This window comes from Cydia splendana, unplaced genomic scaffold (assembly GCF_910591565.1).
Source record: "Cydia splendana unplaced genomic scaffold, ilCydSple1.2 scaffold_158_ctg1, whole genome shotgun sequence".
NCBI classification, from domain to species: domain Eukaryota; kingdom Metazoa; phylum Arthropoda; class Insecta; order Lepidoptera; family Tortricidae; genus Cydia; species Cydia splendana.
In genome coordinates this window covers 5,633-24,471 of record NW_026946873.1, presented here as the reverse complement: position 1 = coordinate 24,471, position 18,839 = coordinate 5,633, and the positions used below count along the sequence as shown (strand labels likewise).

Genomic DNA, 18,839 nt, shown 5'->3' with positions numbered 1-18,839 from the left:
AAGCTGCTGGTGAATAATTCTGGCTACGAGATTATGTCTGTGCAAGTACTCGCCGTTAGCAAGATGAGAACAACCGGAGATAATATGCCTGAGTGACTCTCCGGGACGGCGGCATGCCCGACAAATGTCGACCGTACTGTCCTTCAGGATATAATATAATTTATTATTATAGGCTGTCTGGATCTCATTAATAGAAATCGCCTTCATCTTTACTAATATTAACTACATTTCTAAGCCCCCCCCCCCCCCCATGGTTTAACTCTAAGAATAATTAAATAAAAAATAAGAATAGGGAATTATTTTACGCAAGACTCTGCGTAGAGGGCGTCACTAGCTCGATCACATGGCCCACCGTGAAACACGACTGTCGAAAGTTCGATTTCTGCCTCTCTATCACTCTTGCCTTCCTCGATACCTAACCTCCTTCGATACCTAAAATAAAGATAAAGATAAAGATAAAGATAAAGATATTTTATTGAGTTAATAAAGGTGCTTAAACTACTTACATAACTTACATTGTATTATGGTACAAAACCAAATGGCAAGTAAGTGTCATCTGACCCCCGTACTAGTGTGAACTGTATCACGGTGGGTCAGGATTCACCGTCCTTACATTTTATTTTCAACACAGGTACCAATCCATTATTTTATGCTTAGCAATTATAATATTACATATTTGTATTACAAGATAATAGAAACGTAATATTTAACATGACGACAAGGTAAACAAAAGATGAATAGCAAAACAATTTCTTAACATCTGGACTGCGGCCGTTGCCGGGCCGTATTAGACGTAAACAAGTAGTATATGCAAAAACTTAAGATAATTTGTTTTTTAGAACTTTATATTTAAGTTACATTGATAATGTTTAAAGCACGCGTACCTATAATGTGTGCGTACCTAAAATGAACCAAAAACGCTTTTATTCTTTATCGTGGTTATCAGATCACGATTTTATCGTCACGCCCCAGCAGGGAACCAAGGGAAAGTTCAGATTTTTAATTACAATACAAACATAAATACCTACTAAAATACATATGTGTTCCGCAATAATATGTGATTTATTTAGGTTCGCCAACAGGTGCAATACAAAAAATACTTATAATAAGTGACAAGTAAAAACGACCTAAAATTAAAAACTAACTAAAATTAAAAACTACCTAAAATTAAAAACTAAACTAATCTAAACTAAAGTAAATCTAAAAAAGGCCCCCGCGGCAATAATTGAATTATTTTATTATATTATAATATATTCATTAATTTCATTATCCATTAGCATTTCAATTATGTTTATTTTTAACCAAGATATCGAAGCTTCAATTAATCGCTATTTCGTTCCGCTGTGTAGCGTTTATCGATATATAACATGATTAAAATCGACTTTTCACATCCCTAAAATCGCACACATACACGTTTTTACGCACACATACACAGCTTGAAACCACCAAAAACGGCGTCACCTTGATTTGAAGTTTATCTTGTCAAAAGTATGGTTGTCCTTTTTTGACAAATGGCATTTTTATAAGAGCGAGGAGAGAGAAGTGATACTAGTTGCTGCGCCGTCAAAGAGAACAGACAACGTTGGGGCCTTGCCATAATCCATACTAAATTTACGGTGGGGAATAAAAACCATGTGAGACTGTGACATGGACAAACAATAATAGCTCTTTCGCTGCTATTCCTACTGAAAGATACATAAGACTATCCTGTTCGGTCATTTCCTCGCACTCCTCATGCCTGATCCAGTTATACTATATACTCAGGAAGTTATATATTAAGCGGGAGCGAGCTGTCACTTTTTTCATACTAAATTGAACCTTATCACCGAGCCAGAAAGTTGTTCGTACCAGACTAGAGAAAACGGTCCACATGAGATAGAAAAACCAGAGCCCCGTGTCTCACTCGCACATGTTGCCAATGTAAAAAAGATACCATTGTGGCAGTATTTATACTAGCAAAAAGCAGAGCTTTGTAAGGGCTCGCGGAGTTTTTCTACCTAAACGTACCGGACCGCGAATTTGATCCAGTCCGAGGCTTGTTCCATGTTCGATCGAGTGGGTACGTAATGCCCGGACCCCGGTCGTTGTCCGGTACGCCTGTCTGTTATAGCTTTTACTTTGTCCATTAAAAACGTGTCCAGACGACAAAATCAAATTGCCAATATCATCCACACGTAATATACAATTTCATAAGCTCTTATTACATCCTACACGGTCGCCCAGTACTTTTTATAAGGAAGATTTATTTTTGCGTCCACACCACACAATTGAGCGATAAACTATCCCGTCTGGACACCTACTGGCGGTAATCACGCAACTCCGCATATAAAAACACATATAATTTGCTCTCCTAAGTGCTCATCAAGACGACTGAGATGACCAAAACAGCGTTTGCCTATGTTGCACCAAACTTGAATTCCAATAGGTACTGCTAGGGTTCAGCATCAGCTCTATCTTGGGTACTACTCTCCTAAATGCTCATCAAGACGAGTCGGATGACCAAAACAGCATGTGCCTAAGTTGCACCAAACCTGAGTTCCAATAGGTACTGCCAGGGTTCAGCATCAGCTCTACTTACCTATGTTGAACAAATAAATCTTTGAATCTTCGAATCTACGTGCTCATCAAAACGAGTTGGATGACCAGAACAGCCTGTGCCTATATTGCGCCAAACCTGAGTTCCACTAGGTACTGCCAGGGTTCAGCATCAGCTCTATCTTGGATACTACTCTCCTAATGCTCATCAAGACGAGTTGGATGACCAGAACAGCGTGTGCCTATATTGCGCCAAACCTGAGTTCCACTAGGTACTGCCAGGGTTCAGCATCAGCTCTATCTTGGGTACTACTCTCCTAAGTGCTTATCATCAAGACAAGTCGGGTGACCAAAACAGCGTATGTCTATGTTGCACCAAACCTGAGTACCACTAGGTACAGCCAGGGTTCAGCTTCAGCTCTATCTTGGGTACTACTTTCCTAAGTACTCATCAAGACGAGTCGGATGACCAAAACAGCGTGTGCCTATGTTGTATAAAACCCGAGCTCCACAAGGTACTCCCAGGATTCAGCATCAGGTATCTTGTGGGTACTGCTCTACCAAGTGATCATCATGACGAGTCGGATGTCCAAAACAGCGTATGTCTATGTTGCACCAAATCCGAGCTCCACTAGGTACTGCCAGGGTTCAGCATCAGCTCTATCATGGGTCTACTAGGGCGGTTTGATAAGTAACTTGGTTCGACCTAAAAAAAATAATTTTAATCCACTTTTGTATTCATCGTTGTTAATAGCGTAAGCACCATCGACATTATTGAAATTGAAAACACCACATAGGCACGGACTAGTCTACTAGGACTAGCAATCGCAATATTGAGTAGCGTGACTTTATATTTAGTTCCCAAAAGTACAGCAGATGTCTCTAGTAGTGTCAAATGTTGCAAATGGTTGCAATAAGTGTGATTCTGTATTAATGTCATCTGACGGGTTTGAATGACAACTATCGTCATGCTCTCGTCTTGCCTCAATGTTGATAATAGATTTCGTGAGATGGCGCTTCGACCATACCCGTACTTGCCCGTACTGAGGGCCTACCGCGAACCACGTTCGACGTGTTGCCCCTCTGTCGCACTTGTAAATTTGTACGTAAGTGCGACAGGGAGGCAACACGTCGAACGTGGTTCGCAGTAGGCCCTCTGAATGCGTTTCGTTTGACGCATATTTTTTGAAGCTGTTTGATATTAAAAAAATATATAAATATATTCATACGGATAATAGCATTAGCGATGTCTTATTAATTTTAATAACTGTAATACATTTTTCTTTCACATAATATTAATGTTACCGACGCGCGGTAACACGATACATTACATTTAAGTATTTTTACCTATTTGTAATATATAGATGGTCAAGCAAATCTTGTCAGTAGAAAAAGGCACGAAATTCAAATTTTCTATGAGACGATATCCCTTCGCGCCTACATTTTTCAAATTTGTCGCCTTTTTCTACTGACAAGATCTGCTTGACCAAGTATATTTGATAATTTTTCGCAAATTAAAGTTCTATTTTTCTATTGACATAATTATTTACTTACCATGACAACCTCAAATATTATACTCGTAACATAATTATGTAATAAAAAGGTAAGTAATGCTGGATATAGAAACAGTTAACTACCTACAAAAAAGTGATAGATATCTTCGAAAAGTCGAATAGAGTTGGACCAAGGAAAGTTTGCAGCGATTTTGATAGCCCATGCAGTGCAAGTGTTATTTACACGTCATAATTTCATAGAAGTTTGACATTTAAAGGCCTTTGCACACCGGCTTGCGTGTGCGTGACTTGCAAGGCCCCAACGTTGTCTGTTCACTTTGACGGCGCAGCAACTAGCATCACTTCTCTCTCCTCGCTCTTTTAACAATGCCATTTGTCAAAAAAGGACAACCATACTGTTGACAAGATGAACTACTCAGAATCACGAGTTCTTTCTATCCTAATAGGAGAAAAAAAGTGTCCCAAGGTTTTTTCCCATTCCGTTACCATTTTTTCATAGACTTAATTTGTATGGCGGTTTCGGAATGGAAAGATCGAAAAATGTATGGAAATCTTTGGACACTTTTTTCTCCTATTAGGATCAAAAGAGCACATGATTCTGAGTAGAAATAACACAAAAAATCCCAATTTTGAAAAAAAAGTGTAGGGGACAACTTTAAATAAAATGGCCCATGTGTGCTCTTTATAGGGATGTGAAAAGTCGATTTTAATCATGTTATATATCGATAAACGCTACACAGTGGAACGAAATAGCTATTAATTGAAGCTTCAATATCTTCGTTAAACATAAACATAATTAAAATGCTAATGGATACTGAATATATTAGAAGACAAACAATAAGAATATAAAACTAAAACTAACTACAATTAAAATAACTAAAACTAAAAATTAAAAATACCTATCAAAATTTGGTGCCCTCGGGAGGGTGCCCAACACGCAGGCAGCGTTCCCGCGCTGGATTGCAATTGAAATTCTCTGCGCGAGAAAGCTGCCCGCGCGGGGGTCGCCCGTTGCCTCCCTCACGGCCTGGCCACGACATTGGTCTAAGGCGATCGGCGGCGGCGACCGGCGGTAAGTCGCAAAAACAATAACCCGGCGACGCATTATGCATGCCATGAGCCTTGTCGAGTTGTCGCCGAGCGGCAACGCGCGCGGCGTGCACCGGGCGACCAGCGGCGGCGGCGAGCGGGGAGGGGCGCGACTCGAACATTTGTATCGGGCAGCGCAGGCGATGCCACGACTTTGTTTTTTTCTCGAGCGACATGGACACGGAAGCGTATATTATTGAAATTTTAAATGTACTTTCGCGTATTTAAGTATGTTGTAACGTCTCCACACTCATTCTTGTGTATTCGTTTTTTTCTGGGTGCTTTCTATACACAATATATAAAATACTAAACTAGATGTAAATAAATTTGTCGTCCTGTATTTAGCCCATGCACCCATTGACAAACAATTAAATATATACTAGGCACTGAAGTGCCACTTTTGAAAAAAATTCACAGATTTCGTGCCTCACACGACTATCGAGCACATTGGAAATGAATCTACGGAATTCGAAAAAATATTGTCGCTGAGCGACGAGAAAGTCTGGATAAGGAAAAAGTTACAAAATAAAACTACAACGTTGAATGATAATTATTTTATTCTTAGACTAACACAAGTATCCTGGACATAACGCATGTGAACAAACAAATTGCAAAATTTCCACACGCGGATCGAAGTTTGAATAATTGTCGCCGTGGCGCATAAGTATAGGTACATATTTCATTTTTCGATTAATAAGCAGGATATATTAATGTTCAAAGTACAAGAAAATTATTACACGGCAAATCCGTAGTCAACTCGAGAAGTGGTAGCCACATCGCCGTTATAGTCACTCGAGTCTTGATCGGCAGCGGCCCATTTGCTGCAAGATATGTATTTTTCTTGATAGCAGTTTGACGCGACGAGAGATGACCATAACAGCGTTTGTCTATGTTGCACCAAACCTGAGTTCCAATAGGTACTACCAGGGTTCAGCATCAGCTATCTTGGGTACTACTCTCCTAAGTGCTCATCAAGACGAGTCGGATGACCAAAACAGCGTGTGCCTATGTTGCAACAAACCTGAGTTCCTTTAGGTACAGCCAGGGTTCAGCATCAGCTCTATCTTGGGTACTACTCTCCTAAGTGCTCATCAAGACGAGTCGGATGACCAAAACAGCGTGTGCCTATGTTGCAACAAACCTGAGTTCCTTTAGGTACAGCCAGGGTTCAGCATCAGCTCTATCTTGGGTACTACTCTCCTAAGTGCTCATCGAAACGAGTCCGATGACCAAAACAGCGTGTACTTATGTTGTATTAAACCCGAGCTCCACTAGGTACTGCCAGGGTTCAGCATCAGCTATCTGCTAGCAGCCTCTCCCTCTCCCTCTCCCTCTCCCTCTCCCTCTCCCTCTCCCTCTCCCTCTCCCTCTCCCTCTCCCTCTCCCTCTCCCTCTCCCTCTCCCTCTCCCTCTCCCTCTCCCTCTCCCTCTCCCTCTCCCTCTCCCTCTCCCTCTCCCTCTCCCTCTCCCTCTCCCTCTCCCTCTCCCTCTCCCTCTCCCTCTCCCTCTCCCTCTCCCTCTCCCTCTCCCTCTCCCTCTCCCTCTCCCTCTCCCTCTCCCTCTCCCTCTCCCTCTCCCTCTCCCTCTCCCTCTCCCTCTCCCTCTCCCTCTCCCTCTCCCTCTCCCTCTCCCTCTCCCTCTCCCTCTCCCTCTCCCTATCGATAATTCACAACAAACACCGATAACGAACTCTGCGAAACATGAAGTCATAAATGTCATGTGAAAAATGTCGTTCTGACTATTTAAAGGTTAGGCTACAGGGCAAACCCTTAACCCGATCGTCTTTGTTTTAGGCTCAAATTGTAGCTGACTAAATTGTCCAGAGCCGTTTTTCTCAAATTTTTGATATCATTCTTCGTTTCCAAATTATCGAGCACCAAAATCAAAAATTCGGAAAAAAAATAATTTTATTTTCACTATTTCGACCATAACTTTTTTTTATTTTGACTTTCTCGAATAATTATTTTTGCACCTTACAGCTCTCGTGATTATGCGTCTTTTGAGCCTATTTTTTAATATCATATCTTCACAACTTTCCGAGATATAAGGGGATCGCACTTTTTCGTGAAATCGGAGCCTATACTGGAGCGAACGAAAAGCAGGCGCGGATCCAGCCCTCAAAAAAGGTTGTGGTCACAGCCACTCCAAAATCGGTTAAGTGGGGGTTCAGGGGACCTGATGATTCCCCGACCAATAAATTCGCAGAGGGATCGCAAGCGATTTATTTCAGTCTATACACACTTAGATAGATAACTACTAGTGATGTACCGACTATTGATTTGGCCGACTAGCCGACTAGCCGACTAATCGGCGCTCGAATGGCCGATTAGTCGGCCGACTAGTCGGCTAGTCGGCCAGATCATTAGTTTCGTATAAGTTCAGGTGAAAAACAATATTTTTGCTCCTTTGGTTGCGCTATTCATCATATTAGCTTGGCTAAAAGGTGTTCTCTACAGGTTCATAGACCTATCACAAGAATCCTCGTTCAATTTCTGTCTTTAATTCTTTTATTTTGCGATCCTACGTAATTGCCAGTTAAGAACCTATCTCCTGTGGTCAGCGTCTTTACGAGCAACGTGCCCTGTCCTAAGTCTCTAAATTTAGCAACAACATTAATAGTTCCTCGTGACTCCACCGTTAAAAAAAAAAACAAAAACTGAATAATGATAATAAAAAAATTACTATAGAACTTGCACATGAAATTACACGAGAATCAGTTGAGATAGACCTGTAGAGGAAAATACCAGCCCCCCAACATACGATAACGATCAAACGGTCAATTATATGAACAAAAGTTTTCGTATGCAACCCTGAATAGGTATTTTAGTAAAATAAACATAAAACGTATGGTAAATATTGACTGTTGATTTTTATATTTTCTGTTTTGCTTTCACTGATAAACTGCCGACTAATCGGCCATTTTTGCCGACTAGTCGCCGACTAATCGCCGACTACAAATGTGGCCGGATAGTCGGCTTTCCCGACTAGTCGGTACATCCCTAATAACTACGCTAAAAAACTCCTTCGGCTGTAAATTAAAAGCTGGCATTAAGCTAGAAATAATTGCCCCTGTTAGTAAATAATTAGGGCTCTGTATTCAGCTGTAGGTTCTGTAGCTGGGGTACCTACCCTAATTGCCACCAACCAATTTTTAGCAGATTGTCGATTCGCTTACAACGTTTCGCCGAAAATGGTTTCGCAGAGTCAATTATTCGTAGATGTAACTTTTGATCGACTAACTTTTGGTAGACTCTTGATTCACATATCATTCAGTTCGCTTCTGTGTAAATTAGCAGACCAATTATTAGAAGAATTTCATTTGGTAGAGTAATCTTTTCATCAAGCAACCTTCAGTCGAGTAAGGTTTTATAAAAAAAATTAAAGTTTTTGTCAAGTGCCACTCGATGACACTACATATAAGTATAAGTACTGTGGACGGTTTTACATGTGGAAACTGCCGGTATTTAAAGAACTACTAACGGTAGACTACCATCGTGAACTTAAAAAAAATCATTTTCTTATATTACTAACAATTAGTTATTCACCATATTTATACATGTACGGAGATTTTTTTGGCTCTGAAAAAAAATTATGTTAATAACTTGTAGTTGTATATAATAAAAGTGTTATTTTATTAATAGGTAACTAAATTTTTATCCTCGTAATATAAATGTTTTTTGTGAATTCGGTAAATGATACAAGTGTGTAAATAATCACAAAATAAGCTTCAACAGTTTTCTACAGTTTTCGCATTTCGCCAGATGTTTAATTGATAACTAAATAGTATGGTTAATAAAAAGGAGGTAGAGTAGTGTACCTATGGACACCCTGACTAACGCAAAATCAAGCTTTATTCGTCTAAAGCTTTGCGTACTAATCGATGATTCCGAGGTCTTTGTAGACCCTGGAGACAATATCAAGTCCAAAATAATTGCTGAAAAGTGGTACCAAGAATATTGTCCATAGGTACAAAACCTGCCTAATATCATACAGTCCATAGGTACAGTCAGCCAAGAAAGCGGTTTACCACTTTTCGACTCTATCATCTGATTGATAGAGTCGAAAAGTGGTAGACCACTTTCTTGGCAGACCGTACAAACAGTAGTCGTATCGTACCTATGGACACAAATATCAATTTTAACATTTATTTTATATCTCTGGTTCCTATTTAGCTAACGTGATAAAACTAGTCTGCAATTATAGACTATTTAATTATTGTTCAAAAGAAATAAATAAGTTTTTGACATTGTCAATAGTTTATGATTTATGAACAAAAGGCCAAAATCTGGAAAATGTCCACATGTAGAGCACTTGCCCCTATACTTAAAAAGTATCGGAATTTCACCAAAAATGGCATGCGATTTTTTGTAAGGTCTTTGCCCTGGCCCTTTTCATACCCATATAGACCTGCGCTCTAAAACTCCTATGACAGTCAATTAAAAGCTGGAATTATTTTAAGAAATTGTACAAAAATTTCTGAATGTTTAAATTTAAGACTCCATAACTTAACAATTTAAAAAATTGTTGTATATTCTGTATCACTAATAATTTGAGTTGTCAGCAGATATAAATACTTATGAGAGCTACGAGTGCTATTTAACTAAGTACCTTGGTACCGTCTTTCGGCCAATGGTGCAATGGTTAATTTACTCGGGCAATTTTGACGTTCACCAAACTATCATTCTACGAAAAGTAAATCTGCGTATCGATCAACTTATACCTAATGAAATTCAGCCAAATGTTCCTCTGCCAAAGCGTCTGCGAAACAAAAATCGGCGTAATTCTACTCGGGGAATCAATAGGGCACCCTATTAGGGTTGTGGGCATGCCCACCGTGCCCACAACGGTGGATCCGCGCCTGGCCAGGCCGTCAGCCGTTTGCCGAGCGCCTTGTGGAGCATCTGTGCGCCTCTGCCCCACGAACCAAGCGTCTCGACGCCAAACGCGACGAAGTCGTATTGGGCGCCGAGACAGCTGTACTTGGCTACCTTTTGACGCTCCCGAGTGTCCGCCGCCGCGCCAGCACGCCTGCTGGTCGATGGGACGTAGGACGCCGCTAGCGTGTCAGCGCAATATATTAGAATATAATAAAATAATTCAATTATTGCGGAACACATATTTTAGTAGGTATTTATGTATTTTAATTAAATATCTGAACTTTCCCTTCGTTCCCTGCTGGGGCGTGACGATAAAATTGTGATCTGATAACCACAATAAAGAATAAAAGCGTTTTTATTCATTTTAGGTATCGTTAAACCTTTGAAGTAAAATTAAAATTGCAAGAAATGTCGATAGTTTATCGTTATGAGTGTTATGACTTTATCGACATGGCTACAGCAAGGTGGAGTTACATTGTTAATCGTACACTAAACAAAAGTGGTTACAGTGACAGCTCGCTTAGACGTAATCTTTAAGTATATTATATCTATGGTGACGTGCACGTGCGCGTACGCCGCGCACACGCACACGTCATGCAAGCGGTGTGCCGTCTCTCATAAGGATCTGTATACTACAACGCCGAACGCGCACGTGCTCGTCACGCACACGCAGCCGCACAGTGTGGGATTTTCGATCAGTTTTGACCACCTTCGTTTTATATTTTTATTATATGCTTTATAATATTTTACATCCCACTGTAAAACTCCCGTGTGATTATCTTGCTTAGTTTACGTAAAATATTTTTTTTTTGTAGATGAGGTCAATGACCTTAAGAAATCATGTTTATCGGTTTATTTCCTAAAGTATTGTCAATGTGGCCGCAAGTTTTATTACTGAGTTTAAGTGAAAGATACTCAATAATTGTACAAAATATCAGCATCTTAATTGCCTTTGAATTAAAAGTTATAAGATGCTAAAGTTTTTTAACATTTTTTTTATTTCTCATATATTTTCCAATATTAGCCTTTTATTTTTTATAGAGTGTAATTAAAATAAGGTAAACTATCATCATACATCATCATCATATCAGCCTTTTATCGCCCACTGCTGAGCATAGGCCTCTCTTCGAGTACGCCACTTATCCCGGTCCCGAGCCAATCTCATCCAGAAGTGACCCGCAGTCTTCCGGTTGTCATCCACCCAACGAGCCAACGGACGCCAGCCACTCCTTTCGTCTGTAAGCGGCCACCATTCCGTTAACATTTTGGCCCACCTGTCATCACTCTGCCTGGCAACATGTCCCGCCCAGCTCCACTTGAGTTTGGTAATGACGTATCCGACTATAATTCCTAAACTAAAATAGACTATAAACTATAATTCCTCAAAATTTCAAAAGCTAATCTTGCGGGATTTAGGATTTATAACATTTCTAAGTTTTTTTCCGATTTCTATGGAAATAGGGTTGTCAAGTTTGAAGTTAAGAAATAATACTTCAATAGGTATAGTTTTTGACAAAGAAAATTTTGAATTTAACTCTTTATTGAGAATTGTCATAATTCATCATCATTATCATCATCATCCGAATGAATAAGAATTTCTTCTTCTATCTTGCTGCTTTTGACAAAACCATGACATGTTTCGACAGCAATTTGTGTAACGTTCTTCACAGTCATGTGTGAACTTGATAACAATTTTTTAGAGTTCCGTACCTCAAAAGGAAAAAACGGAACCCTTATAGGATCACTCGTGTGTCTGGCTGTCCGTCTGTCACAGCCTATTTTCTTCGAAACTACTGAACCAATTAAGTTGAAATTTGGTACACATATGTAAGTCTGTCACCCGAAGACGGACATGTAACGTAAATAAATTAATTTTTAACATAGGGGGCACTTTTGGGGGGTAAATGAGACGATTAAAAAAATGACCATTCCCCCCGCCCTTTAGCTCCGAAACTACTGGGTCTAAAGTTTTGAAAAAAAAAATACACAAAATAGGTCTTTACCTATAGATGGCAGGAAAACCTATTAGAAATATGCAGTCAGGCGTAAGTCGGACTTAATTACTTAGTTTTTGATCTGACCCCTACGGGTTTTTAAAGACATTTCACTCACGTTTCACATAAAAAAATACATATACGAGGGACGCCTTCCCAACACCACATCATATTCTTCATCAGAGATATGTCACAGTGGCCTGATATGGCCGTTCGTTCTACTATAGAGTTAATACTTTTCAGGCAAGCGTAACAACAAAATACTCTACACTCAAACAACAACAAAAACACACTAAACAATCTAAATACTTGATGTACCAAATAAATGCTTAATTATTACAACAATAAATATTTTATTGTGTTACTACGGTTTTCAGATACGGCCGCTTGTGTTTCATTTGGATTTACAGACATTTTAACTATGTAGGTACACCACCGGAGATAAAGGTCACAGCCCTGACCCAAATATAAAAAAATACATATTTCGGCAATCCTGCGTTATTTTCGTTCAATTTTTTTTTCAGTACTGCCTATCGTAGCATAGAACCGTTTTGTTTAGAAATAAAATGCTAGAATTGTAGGATTATCGAGAAAAAAAAATATTTTTCTATATGTAAAAAAATATATATATCGCCATTCTGGATCATAGATTAAACTTTTTTTTGATGAATGGAATACCTCAGAACAGCCCTAATAGATCTAAAATAGAATATTTAAAAAAGATGCACGTAAAATGAGAAATTATGTTTCTTAGGTTTCTATGGACATTTCTCGAGTTTTTGATTATCTCCAAAACTATGCATGATAAAATTTTGGACCTTCACTTTGAGCATTAATTTGATGAGGTTAATGCGATGAATTAAAAAAAAACAAGTGCGAGTCGGACTCGCGCACGAAGGGTTCCGTACCATAATGCAAAAAAAAAAACAAAAAAAAGAAGCAAAAAAAAACGGTCACCCATCCAAGTACTGACCACTCCCGACGTTGCTTAACTTTGGTCAAAAATCACGTTTGTTGTATGGGAGCCCCATTTAAATCTTTATTTTATTCTGTTTTTAGTATTTGTTGTTATAGCGGCAACAGAAATACATCATCTGTGAAAATTTCAACTGTCTAGCTATCACGGTTCGTGAGATACAGCCTGGTGACAGACGGACGGACGGACGGACGGACGGACGGACGGACAGCGAAGTCTTAGTAATAGGGTCCCGTTTTACCCTTTGGGTACGGAACCCTAATGAAGATAGTCAAAACTGATCGGAAATCCCACACTGTGAGCCGGTGTGCAATTATTGTGTACCTTAAAATGACACTTGCACTGTATGGGCTATCAAAATCGCTGCAGACTTTTCTCGGTCTGACTCTAGGTAGTCATGTTAAAGAAAATGAATACAATATGTACTTATGTATACAATTCATCACAAATTACAATACCTATTGACATCTTCAAAAAGTGATTTATCCTGTCGGGCCTGATCAAATTGGTCGATTTGATCAGAAATGTAATTGGCGTCAATCTCCAAGTTTAGATTTATGGTGATATTAGAGCCCTCTAAATTGAAAAAATGTCCCAGAACGAAAATACTGGCCTCACAAATTGGTATTCTTGCGTCCGCACCTCATTTTATCGGTAATATCGTTCATTATCGGCGGGTGAATTCGGCGAGCCAAATTGGCGTTTGCGTCCGCACCTCTCGATTCGATCGGGCAATTTAATCAGATTGGCGAAAAATTGTTTAATCTGGATACACCTTTACGTATCAAATATATCTTCGAAAAATCGAATAGGTAGTCATGTTTTCGGACATTTGGGACCGACCATGCACGACCACAGCGCCACCTAGCGAGCGCAACTTTCTATCTTTCTTTCGCGAGATATTCTGGCACAAAACTTTCAAACGAGAAGTAAGTAAACATCGTAATAATTTCAATGAAATCTAATGATGTTACAGTATATTCGACATTTTTGGACGATGGCTGTATTGACAATTACATTAGCATTGTGGTTTTCAGTTAAAATGAACGTGCTTGTGACGGGAACAGGGTTTCGTGCCATAACCCATGAAATTGTCTTCCAGCTCGAGACAATGAATAAGGGCAAAAATTTGGTGTTAGCTGGGCACGTACTGGAGGTGCAAGACATTTGGCAAGGCGCCAGGCCAGGAGCTACATAATCAAAGCCCGAGTGGTTCGTCAAGCCTCTGTGACGGCGACTGCGTACAAGGCAGCCTTAATTCTTAATATCAATCGTCATGTTACAAAAGTGGCAAATGCAAGCACATTGCAGCACTAATTTACTACATCAATCACCACCACTAAAACCAGCCAGGAACAAAAATGGGGCAAGCCAAGTGTCCCACAATTTACGAACGAAAAGTATTCCAAAGGGAGATACTTCCACCAAATGTATCCTACATCAAAGAAACACAAGTGTGAAGCTTTTCAGTTCGATGTCTCAGATTTAAAGGAAGATTGTGCCTTAAAACGTGTACTTACTGGAAGCTGCTGAAATAAATTGTACAGAAGATATTGAAATTTCCGTTAGCAAAGTTATCCAAAATTTAGTAGAACACACTGATATTAATATTCAAAAAGAAGATTGTGTTACATGTCTTGAAAACTTTAGTATTTTTAGAAAAGAGTTTGATGTGTACCAAAGTGAAGCTAGTCTAGTTATAGAAAAAACATTAAAAAACTTTTATGAAGCAAATGTTGTGTTGGCAGATAAAGAAATTTTTAAATTATGTAGTGACACAATAGAACAATCAATGTGTCAAGAGTGGAACTCGGCGAGGAGACTAAGAATTTCTTGTGTCAGAGTGATTGTTCGCAAAGATCAGCCTTGGTTGTGCACTAGTGTAGACGGTGTTGTTATACATATGCAATGAATGTGTCAGAATGTTAGTAGAAGTCCTGTATCTTGTAAAAACCAACCTATTGTAGATTTTGATAAACAACAATATAATTAGTGTAATATTTGCAGTTTGTGAATGATCAACCAGAACTAAAAAGAAGCAAACCATATTATATTATACCCAAATTCAAGTGCAAGTGTATGACACTGGTATGACTATTATATGTGTGATTTCTTTATATATTCACCAAAAGGTAGTTGTATTGTATAGTAAGAGCAGACAGACACAAAGACTTTATTAAAGCAGCAATTCTAAAAAGTGAAGAATTTTACTTCGCTCATTATCTACCGCTCTTGTATTCTACAAGAACAAACCAAACTTTGAGTGAGAAAAACCAGCCAAAGCATAGTTTTACAGGTAAAAATATAATCAATACAATGTTAGGTAATTAACTTTTAAAATATGTAATAAAAGGTAAGGTACTACTGATCTCAATAAGTACAGTTAGCATCATTGTCATACAGGCATGAAGCATACTGATTAATTAAGTTTAGTTAAAAATAATAATTTATATGTTTAAATGTTGTTAACTCAAAATGTTTATTACTGTTTTTTTTTATATGTAAGTATAGTAAAGTAGCCGAATATTGCAGTATCACACTTTGTTAAAATTAGCAATACACATACCTAGCTGTAAGTAAGGAACTCAACATTTTAATATCTTAGAATCCTAGCATACCTAAATATTAACCTGACCTTATTTGATTGTTTTTGTTTTGTTTTAATGTTTGAATCTTTAGACTATGTTTGATTCTGATGTATGTATTGTCCCTATCGCATAAGCGTTTTGGCATCCTTAGCTGTAAGTTTATGCATGTGACTGAAATAAAGAAATATATGACAAATGGTATGTACAGTCGAGTTCATAAATATGTATCAATTTCTTTATCTTTATCCATTGTAATATGGTGAAAAAATGTACACACATTTATGAACTTGACTGTACATTATAAAAAATAAAAATAAAAAAGCCCTTTATTCATTGTAACGTGTTTACATACAAAAATTTAAAATAATACTATGACTTATAATATGTGTTGTTACTAATGAATCCCTAGTGGGTAAAGGCCTCCTCCATTGCTGCCCATTTGTCCCTGTCTTGTGCTGTCGCCATCCACTCTGTGCCGGCTGTTCTTTTTAAGTCTTCCTCCCAACGCATTTGTGGTCTGCCCCGGCCTCTTTTGCCAAGTGGACCTCTCCATTTGGTGACTATTAATGTCCATCTCTTATCTGTAAGCCTTGCTGTGTGGCCTGCCCACTTCCATTTTAGTCTTTTTGCATAGCTCAAGGCATCTGTTGCTCCTGTTTTTTCTCTTATTTTTGAGTGTCTTATTTTATCTATTTTTCTTATATTGAGCATGCTTCTTTCTAGCGCCCGTTGATATGTAATGATTTTTCTTTGAGCTTTTGCCGTGAATTTCCAAGTTTGGCTTCCGTATGTCATACATGGCAAGACACTTGAGTTTAGGACTTTAGTTTTAATGGCTATTGGCATGTTACTTTTAAATATACCTTTTAGGCTCCAGTACTTGTTCCATGTTTGTTGTATTCGCCTTTCAATTCAACTGTACATTAGACTTATGAAAATGTTGATCAGTCCAGTGCTTGGTCATATTAAACCCTAACCTGACTGACACATTTTCATAGGTCCACAGGCCCATGTTATAAATATGTGGCGGTCAATGTCTGTGGTTCCTTATGCTCCATGTGCATAAGGGTCCTTCAGACATGAAAAGTCACATAACATTTACAGGTTTTATGTGTGAAATAAAAACAAATTTAAATTAAAAATGTTTTAATAGCTTTTTAAATAATGTAAATATTGTAAAAAATAACTGTTGTTTTATTTGTTTGAAAATATAGGTGGTTGCAGGTTTACCAGTACACAACAAACATGTAATATATCATCAATATGATAAAATAAATTTACAGGTATATATAAGTGCTGCATTATTCTTTCGGCATGAATTCTGACTCGAGCTATTTTATAAGTTGCATCGGTCTCTTCCCTTGTAAATTCACCTTTATTCTGGAGAAAATGTGGCATAATAATAGCACTTTCTTTTCCACTTTCATCAATTACCTTCTTTATTGCCGGAAATCCCTTATCAGCCAATACAATATCCCCATTTTCTAAGTAGTCGACTAATCCTGACTACCGTTATTTGGGAGACACTTTTTCTTTCACCACTTACTTTTGACTTGAACGAAATGAAGCCTCCTGGAGTAATACTAATAAGCACTTTTTATAGAGTGAGTAGCAATACACACGATTATCAACACTTGATGGTACTTCTATAGGAAACTCTGTACAATCAATAATGACTAGTGTTACTATACTCCGGACGGAAGCATTCTGGCATTGTCTGCTGCACAACATTTTTGTCTGGCCAAAAAACCTAATTTGATGTACCAGCTGCTATTTCTTCAACATACGAGCAGAATATTCTTGACACTGTTTTCCAGCAATTCAAAGTCACTTGTATTACTTAGTTGTATTAATAGCATTAACTGCTTCTATTTTTTTCGCGTTTCTTCGTTCCATATAACGTTGAAACCTCGATATTGCCGCATTTTCGTCAATCCGTTTTGTTTTTTACTGCGGGGGAAATATCCTTGGAACATAACTGGGACTGACTTGTTCATCAGCCTTTCTACCACCGATAAAGTGAGCACTGCAAATTGGGTGCCATAGAGATCCATCGGGACTGTAACAAAATAATTCACCGTTAAAACTTCATACGATTATAACATAAATCAAATGATTGCGTATTTAAGGAAGGTAATATGATTTTAGAGGTTAGGTTAGGTGACTTACTTTTTTTCTCCTTACGGCAATTATCCATTTATTGCGCTGTTCTTGTTTCCACACTACTTTTGGAAATCTATAAAATTTGCAGTCACTACTTCTGCTAGTGTTTACACGATTAACAATAACACATCTTGCTGTGAAGTGAAGACCATTTTTATCTAAAACATCGAATGTTTACTGCAAAGCAAAGCAACTAACTCACACAATGACACGTGTACAGATGCGCTGTTCACACATAGAAACGCAAATGATGCGGTAGTATACAAATTATTGCGCCATCTATCCGCTCGTATAAGAAAAACTAAGAACTACACCTAACAACTACAACGTCTACAACTCTTCTAGTGGCAGCGACCTCTTGCGGAATACACTACACAACCTACAGCCCGCTGAATGACAAACGCCATCTAAGTTTAATACAAAAATAATGTTTTCTTCCGGGGTACGCTACTCAATATGGCGATTGCTCGTCCTAGTAGACTAGTCCGTGACATAGGTATCGTTGTCTGAGTACCCACAACATAAGCCTTCTTGAGCTTAATGTGGGGCTCTACAATTTTTCTGTAAGAATGTCCATTATTTATTTATTTGTTACTACTAACGCCATCTGTCAAAAAAACAAATAATTACTCGTACTTAACATTAGCACGAATGTTAATTTCATCACTTCTCCAACAGATGGCGTTAGTAGTAATACAAAGTGTTATTCCTTTATTTTATTTTTTTAGGTTTATAAAATGATATTTTTATGTTTGATAACACATCTAGACATGAATTTGAATTACTATGTTAAATCTCAAACCTAACAGTGCAGTAGTTTTTCCGTAAAGTGTACCAAAAGAATGCATAGTTTGTCGAACAGTGATAATACTAGGTACAGCCGGGTTCAGCATCAGCTCTATCTTGGGTACTACTTTCCTAAGTACTCATCAAGACGAGTCGGATGACCAAAACAGCGTGTGCCTATGTTGTATAAAACCCAATCTCGACAAGGTATTCCTAGTATTCAGCATCAGGTATCTTGGGTACTGCTCTACCAAGTGATCATCATGACGAGCTGGATGTCCAAAACAGCGTATGTCTATGTTGCACCAAACCCGAGC

At 38.4% G+C, this 18,839-nt stretch overlaps 1 long non-coding RNA gene across 1 annotated transcript; it reads right to left on the bottom strand.

Annotated features, from left to right (window-relative positions):
- Window positions 1–17,454: 17,454 nt before the first annotated feature.
- On the bottom strand, window positions 17,455–18,197 carry LOC134805545 (uncharacterized). The gene is made up of 2 exons (XR_010146317.1): window positions 17,743–18,197; window positions 17,455–17,632 (listed from the first exon to the last, which is right to left on the bottom strand). It is a non-coding gene; the product is annotated as an uncharacterized LOC134805545 (long non-coding RNA).
- Between the last annotated feature and the right edge of the window lie 642 nt (window positions 18,198–18,839).